Source organism: Mytilus californianus, unplaced genomic scaffold, assembly GCF_021869535.1.
Source record: "Mytilus californianus isolate M0D057914Y unplaced genomic scaffold, xbMytCali1.0.p SCAF_4, whole genome shotgun sequence".
Taxonomy (NCBI): Eukaryota; Metazoa; Mollusca; class Bivalvia; order Mytilida; family Mytilidae; genus Mytilus; species Mytilus californianus.
Window position 1 is genome coordinate 7,148,040 of NW_026262690.1, and position 8,260 is coordinate 7,156,299.

Genomic DNA, 8,260 nt, shown 5'->3' on the forward strand with positions numbered 1-8,260 from the left:
ATATGGGGTTCTTTGATATGCTGAATCTAACCATGTATTTAGATTTTTGATTTTTGGGCCCTGTTATCATTTTTGTCCACATTGAGATCAAAAGGGTCCAAAATTAAACTTTGTTTGATTTCATCAAAAATTGAATTCTTGGGGTTCTTTGATATGCTGAATCTAACCATGTATTTAGATTTTGGATATTGGACCATAATAGGTGAATGTCCAATTTAAAATTTTTAAGTTCTTAGACCACATTCATTCTGTGTCAGAAACCTATGCTGTGTCAAATATTTAATCACAATCCAAATTCAGAGCTGTATCAAGCTTGAATGTTGTGTCCATACTTGCCCCAACTGTTCAGGGTTCGACCTCTGCGGTCGTATCAAGCTGCGCCCTGCGGAGCATTTTATTGAAGTTTAAGAAACTTTCAATGTCTGCCATTCTTCAGATGAAATTTTTTTTTTAATCTTGCGATGTTTATATTTTATACATTATTATTATAAGTACTATTATTATCAAGTACATATCGAAGAATTAAGCAACAAAACTATAGAAGGTAAAAGTTTAATAAATCTAACGTAACAACAACACAACGTAAGCGTAGACACATATATTATTGTTACATTCGTAATTAATCAGTTCCTTACCCAACCCTGCATTCCGGCAATTAGTCTCCATTGTAACAATAAATTTTGTATTATTGTTACATTTCAATGTAACCGTAGCCAGTGCCTATAATCTATCCGTGTATCATCATGGCAAAACTCCTAAACGCATTAAGTAACAAGACATAGTGGATCTTAAACTTTTATATTCCCGAGTTTATACACAAATATTTTTAGAGATTATCAAGATTCTTTCAATTATTTTTACAAAAATACGCATTGAAAAATATAAACATTCCATAAATCTGGTTTGTCATAGACAGGAACTTTGTCCCAGCGTGCTTCAAACCAAATGCCCGTTGCAGAACAACATACTGGATATTTGTTCATTTGTCCTCGATCTAAATTAAACCTTGGGTTGACAATATAATTATTCCTGAACTTTTCCCATTCAAAAACCCTTGCTTAAGAAGGGAGTCCGTTTGGCTGTGTGGCATGTATAAATAACCAGTCACGTCAATGGTGGTGTATAAAAAAAAAAACATGCAACATTAAGGGAGAGTCACGCTTTCTGAACGTAAAGAATCCTTTCAACAAATCTTTTTGGGTCCGCAGATGCAAGGCAAATTTTTTTTCCTGTCTTGCATGATCTCAGTTTCTAGTTGAAGTATAAAAAGGAGAGGCGAAAGATACCAAATGGACATTCAAACTCATAAGTCGAAAATAAACTGACAACGCCATGGCAAAAAAAAAGAAAAGAAAAAGACAAACAACAGCACATAAACACAACATAGAAAACTAAAGACTAAGCAACACGGACCCCACCAAAAACTGGGGGTGATCTCAGGTGGTCCGGAAGGGTAAGTACATGGTTGTCATTCATCATGGTCGACCCACTCTGTATAACTTATGTGTTTGATAATTGTTAATGCATGAGATATTTGTCACTGCACCTTAAACAGATTCATTTAATCAATCAAACCTACTCATAATCTCATTAAGAACAAATTCACATATCTAATTAAATGGGCATTTAAAAAGTCAGAATGCGAATATATATGTTCACACTTTTAGGTAATTTTTTAGTAACAATAAACAAAAGAACTGTCAATTGGACCTGCTTTGATACAATAACTGCACTTGAATTTTTACTTGATAACATTTTTGTTCGCTATGGAGATTCCGTATATCGTCAAGTTATCGGAATTCCAATGGGGATCAACTGTGCACCACTTATTGCAAACCTGTTTCTGTATTATTCCGAATTACAATTTATTTAAAGACGAAAAACAATCGAAACAACATCTGATACAAAAATTTAATAACACTTTTAGATATTTGGATGATATATTGGCTCTCAATACTGACGACTTCAGTATGTTAACTAAAGAGATCTTTCCTGTTGAACTGACTTTAAAAAATGTTAATTCTAACAATGAACACTGCCGTTTCCTTTCCTTGATCTTGATATCTATATCTTTAATGGGAAGCTTAATATTAAAATTTATGATAAAAGAGATGATTTTTCATTTCCTGTTGTTAATTATCCTTTTTTAGATTGTGACGTTCCCTTGGCACCATCGTATGGTGTTTATATATCTCAACTTGTTCGATTCTCTCGTGTATGTAACAACGTATTTGATTTTAACGAAAGAAATCTCTGTAGTACTGAAAATTATTAAACCAGGATTTTCGATATCAAAAACTTGTCAAAATATTTACTAAATTTTATCATCGGTACCAGGACACAATTCGTAAATATAAATCAATGTGCAGACATCTTATACGTTTAGGTATTTCACAGACCATCTTTTGTTGCAATATTCTATACAAAGCACAAAATCGCCATTCACATCAAAAGCTAACCAAACCTTTAATTAGTTAAGACACTGTTGTCAAGTCCTTAAAGATGACATTTTTTCGGAATGAATATTGATTCACTTTGCATCGGAAATAAACACATTTATTCTAAAAACAATTTTGCGCCTGTCCCAACCCAGGAACCTCTGGCCTTAGTTAGTCTTGTAAGTTTTTTTTTTTTTTATTTTTGGTTCATTTATATGTTTCGGAGTTTAGTGTGGCGTCCATTATCGCTGAACTAGTATACATTATTGATTAGGGGCCAGCTGAAGCCCACCTCCAGGTGTGGGATTTTCTCGCTGTGTTGCAGACCCATTGTGACCTTGGGTTGTTTTCCGCTCTTTGGTCGGGTTGTTGTCTCTTTGACACATTCCCCGTTTCCATTCTCAATTTTTTGTATAAAATTAGTCATTTTGGATTTGGCACAAAAATGCTGAAAATCTTATATGATGCCAGTTTTGCTCTTAAATCACCCAATTCCAAACTTCAGCACGGTCTTTGACCAATTATTGATACTTTGATTCATATTTGATTTTTTCTTCTTTTCAACTTTAAACATATGTACCTATGAACGTTATTGACACGTATTGCTATTTTTGTACCGTTCAGACATTCAAAATTACCTTCATACCCTTAGAAGGTAATTTTGAATGTCTGAACGGTACAAAAATAGCAATACGCATTTCTATAGTATATATGTAAACCCTATGGGAAAATACATTTTGCTATTTTCATTTTTTTCAAGAATGGGTGCAGTGAAATGAAAAGAAACTCTACATATATACTATAGAAGTTATTTTATATTTTGTCCTGATGAATATTGCTTTAAAGGGCATAGAAATGGAGTCCAATGATTCAAATATATGGTTGTGTATCCAAAAAAAAAAAAAAAAATTCTTAAATTAACACATTCTTTTTATAAGAAAGATCCTTTTATTGGTTGTTCCAAGTAAGAAATCCCGTTAGTGGTTGCAGTTTCCTACTGTTTGTACATTTAAAAACTTTGTTGCGAGATTGGAGTATGGTATGGACACACATAATATATAGTACGTTGTTTGATGACTGTCTTACTCTTCAGGAGTTCATGCGATCCCTTCAGATTTTTATTACCTTGATTTGTATCATCTTAACTGATGGATGAGATTTGAACATCGGTAAACTACTGTTACCTCTAATTCATTGACATTTACCAGATCTGGTCATTTTCTTTTTATTAAGTTTTTAAGCTTTTTGTTGTGATACAAGGAAATGCAGTATGCACTGTGCAATGAAAGGGAAATTATTGTACAAGATTTTACATTGATTACTGGTAGTTTAACCGAACAAGATACAATTAACACCAATGCCAAAATTGAAAAATGATTTTTTTTGTAGTGTAACTATTTTATTTTTCTTTCATATTTTTTGTATGTTCGGAGATACGATATTATCGTTAAAGATAGATATATTTTCAAAATATTTAATACATATCTCTGGATGGCCAAGCGGTGTATGAGTAACAACTAAGATTGTATTTATAATTAGCTGAATACATTACACGTAATTTAGTCGGTTTGTGGTCTTATCAAGATTGTATATACTGACTGAATCTCATAAAGGCAGTATGTGAACTGGTGGAGCAGGAACTATAGACAAATACCTCTTCATATGATAATAGTTACAAAATCTATTTACTATGTTATTTGAAATATAAATACAAATGCATACTCTCTTGTTTTCATTATTTATGGAGAGAATTTCATAACACGCTTGCTTCAATTGTAATCTAAAACATATATTCTTTACTGCATATTGATAAAAATGAAAAAGTGCGTACACAAATTAAGAGAGTTCCACATAGTCCTTAGCATGGTATGGATTTCCTTCACAATATCTTTCATTATTAAATATTGTCTTTGTGTGAATATAAAGTTTTAAGTTTGTTACAGTAAGGTTTTAAAAGTCTGTTACTGGTATCTATGGTGAGTTTAGTTACATATAGATTTATGTCTGTTAAATAAAGATTTAAGTCTGTCACAATTATAAGCATGGTATCTTTGATGGGTTTTATTTACAACTTCTGAATCGATACCACTGGTGGTGGAGGATATCACCAGCCCAGTAGTCAGCACTTCCGTGTTGACATGCATTATCATTGATATTGTCATATTTATAAATTTACTGTTTCCAAAACTTGTTCGATATACTAAGGATATACTTAGGAACAGATTACCTTAGACGTATTTGGCAAAACCCTTCTGAATTGTTTACCCTTAATTCCCTTCAACTTCGTACTTTATCTGGTCAAAACTTTTTTGATTCGAGCGTCACCGATGAATCTTTTGTAGACGAAACGAGCGTCTGGCGTACAAAATTATAGCCTGGGATCTTCGATAGTCGAGTTAATTTCCATTTTCCATGGATAAAGTACTAGTATTGTTTTACTCCAAATAATTATGACGTCGTCTCAGCATCAATTTAAAATAGCCTTTCAAGACTGTCATAATCATGATAATTATTTGGACTAGTATTGTGAAAATAATTGTGAATTTTTGGATCTTGTTCCATATAATTGTACGCATGTTGTAATGTACTATTATATTATTTATTTATGCATTTCTCTGTGCTGAGTGTTTTTGCGTTTTTTTTTTGTACTGTATTTCTGTCACGTAGTGTTGTTATTTTAGCGATATTTTTAAACATTGCGATATAAGCGGGAGGTTTGGCTAGCCATAAAACCAGGTTCAACCCACCATTTTTTCTTAAAATGTCCTGTACCAAGTCAGGAATATGGCAGTTGTTATCAAATAGTCAGTTTCTATGTATGTTGGCTTTTGTTTTTGTTGCAGTTCAGTGTTTCTGTTGTTCCGTTGTTTTCCTCTAATAGTTGATGTGTTTCCCTCGGTTTTAGTTTGTAACCCGGATTTCTGATTTCTGAACAGCAGTATACTACTGTTCCCTTTTTTTCTTTTTTTTTTATCTTCGGTGATTTATTTAATTGAAAATTTTTGACCGTTCCGGTTAAGAATTTAAATGAAAATATGTGTACAAAAATGGGTTTTCCTTTAAAAAGATTTTACCATTTGTTTGTATCAATGAAAAAAGAGGGCTTAGCGATTTTTGTACATTTATGTGTGGTCTTCTCGATGTATTCCCATTAAACGTATATAATAGGATTTAACTAATTATTTTCAGAGGTTATTGGTGTGTAAACTGGTCTAACTAACTCACGCAAGTCGGAAGATCTTTAATGTAAAGTTTGTGAGTCAGCAAATGATATAAGAATTATATCGGAATAAGGTCTTTTGTAATATACTTAATGAATAAGATTTATAAGTGTTAATCTTTGCAAATGTGACAGTTGTTTTCCAGTCGCTCCTTTGGTTGATATATAGTCGAGCTTTTGGTTTGCCAGTTTTTATGGACTTTCCCTTCTTGAATTAACCTTCGACTTCGGTAAGGTGTTTATTACATTATTTGCTGCATATTAATTGATTTTGTTTTGAAACCTCTCTGGACTAGCTGCTTATATATATGGAAAATCGATGCGTTCTAACGAAGTGTAATGTTAGTAGACTTATAGGGCTTCAGGTTCCAATGATACTATTCCGATGTGCGTCGGTAGGTATGCGGAACTGTGGAGTCCGTGTAATTACCAAACAGCGTTACTAGAGACAACAGACACGGCTTTCTCCGCCTCATTTTTAGACTTATACCTCGAATTTGACCAAAGCGGTCATCTCAGTACCAAAATCTATGACAAAAGAGACAATTTTAATTTTGAAATTATAAATTTCCACCACCTTAGCAGCAAAACACCAACTTGACCTGCATATGGGATATACATTTCATTCGGTATTCGAGAGCTTGCAGCTGCTACCCAAACTTTATAAAAAGTCACCGGTGTCTAAGCAGAAAGTTAATGAACCTGGGTAATGTCAAAGAACGTCTCGTCCTTTTCTAAAAAAGTTCATCGGGAGATACCAAGACCTTGTTGAATAAAACTTTTCTGACTGGGTTCCATTAATATATCCTCTAGAACTAGATATTAAAGAAACAACAGACACGGCTTCCTCTGCCTCAATTTTAGACTTATACTTCAAATTTGACGTAAGCGGTCATCTCAGTACCAGAATCTATGACTAACGAGACGATTGTTATTTTGAAAATATCAATCCCCCCCACCTTAGTAGCAATATACCAACTTCACCTGCATATGGGATATACATTTCCCAACTCATTCGGTATTCAAGAGCTTGCAGCTGCTACTCAGACTTTGTAAATCGTCACCAGTGTCTGAGCAGAAAGGTGATGAACCATGGGTATGGTAGCAATACACAGTTAGGAGTGTGGTTTCGCTTTTTGGCTCCTGTGGATTTTTCAAATATGAAAGTTATTGTGAAGTAAAATTCATTTTTTAGACAGCTGAGTACTAATTTAGCCTTCAAAGTTGGTTTATAAGAACATCAAGATTATTTTTTACACGTTTATGGGTTATTTGCTGTTTGACTGTGCGTATTTTCATAGCTAGACCGGCCAGGAAATTAATGTAATATTTACAAACAATTTTTCCTACTCGAAGAAGTTTTTGACTCGATTTTTCGAAAAAATGAGACGACAGACATATGATTTAAATTTGATTTCTTGATTTCTTCACTCTAAGGGATTGAAATTCTACTTCTGGCCAAATTTTGGGGAAATATGTGACATATTTACCCCCCCCCCCCCCCCCCCTCCCCCGCCCCTTTTTGCATTTTTCAATAGCAAATACATGCAGATTGTTGCCATGGATACACCAAAAAGAAATTATATTTTACCATTTTCACTACTGTATATCAAATCTATGGAAGATACTGATTACATACATATGCACATATATGACACAAACAGTAAGCGTAATTTGCAAGAAAGCAAGGAACAGGGGATGGTAAAATTTATGAGAGGTAAATTTTAATATTTTTTCCTAGATTCTAGGTACTGACGTTGGTCATAATCTTAATTACGTGTTATAGTGTTCTTTTTCTTTGTGTGCTTCTAACCTTTGCTGTTTAGTCCATTATTTGGTAATATACTTTTGGCGGGGCTCGGTATTTATACATTACGCCATTGTGGTTTTTTTTTGCCATGGTCATTTTTGTATTCTTGTCTTTCAATTTTGCTTATGAACTTTGTCTATAGAGTGTCTAAATACCATTGTGTTTGCTTTGTTGAAATAGTTATTTGTTTTTTAAGTGATTAAGATTATAACACAATTTTGACTGCTGGCAACAGTAGTATACCGCTGTTCGAAACTCATAAATCGATAGAGATAAAAACAAATCCGGATAACAAACTAAAACTGAGGGAAACGCATCAAATTTAAGAGGAGAACAACGACACAACAAAAACACAACATAAAAATGTAACACACACAGAAACGAACTATAATATAACAATGGCCATTTTCCTGACTTGGTACAGGACATTTTAAGACAAAAATGGTGGGTTGAACCTGGTTTTGTGGCATGACAAACCTCCCGCTTTTATGGCAACGTCAAACACAACACCAAAAACGACAACATCACATGACAGGACCACAATACAAATAAATGGGAGAACATATAGGACAAAGAAACACACGAATAATAGCTAACAAAAGGTACTAGGCTTAAAATTCAATACGCCAGACGTGCGTCTCGTCCACACAAGACCAACCAGTGACACTCAGATGAAAAAAAGTTTGAAAGCCAAAACAAGTACAAAGCTGAAGAGCACCGATGACCAAAACTTCCAAAAAGCTGCGCCAAACACGGCCAGGGTTTTCTGCCTGGGACAAGAACATCCTTATT